Source organism: Saprolegnia diclina (genome assembly GCF_000281045.1).
Source record: "Saprolegnia diclina VS20 unplaced genomic scaffold supercont1.64, whole genome shotgun sequence".
NCBI classification, from domain to species: domain Eukaryota; phylum Oomycota; class Saprolegniomycetes; order Saprolegniales; family Saprolegniaceae; genus Saprolegnia; species Saprolegnia diclina.
Genome location: NW_008246131.1, coordinates 93,110 through 93,602, shown reverse-complemented (window position 1 = coordinate 93,602; position 493 = coordinate 93,110).

The window sequence follows — 493 nt, the reverse complement described above, 5'->3', positions numbered from 1 at the left end:
GCATCTTGGTCGTCGTCGCGGCCACCGAGGCCGAAGGCTCCACAAATGACTTCCATCGGTGTTAAAGGGAAGCAAAAACGGGCGCGTGTGGCGCCGGGATACCGTTAGTAGTCTTTTGTGGAAACTACCGCTGAAGGATTCTATATGAGGCGTATCGAGATTCCAATGTACTTGGTCCTTTGAGACATCGAGAGTGGGCGGCGGATGCGAGGTTGGCACCGACACGTAAGCTCAAGACAATGTATTGTAAACTGTTGTGCAGAAAGAAAACCTGGACCAGCAGCTGAAACGAATGGCGTGGACTTGAACTTGATACTTGGTTGATATGCAGCGTCTCCGGCGTGGTTAACCGGACACGCGCCACAGCGCCTTGGCATTGGCTTTTTTATTGACCGTTGGCCTTGGTGAGCTTCGGGTACGACGGGTGCTCGGCGACGTTGCACATGCCCTTGCTGCCGACGTCGCGCTGGAGGTACATGTAGCCGCCCTCGCC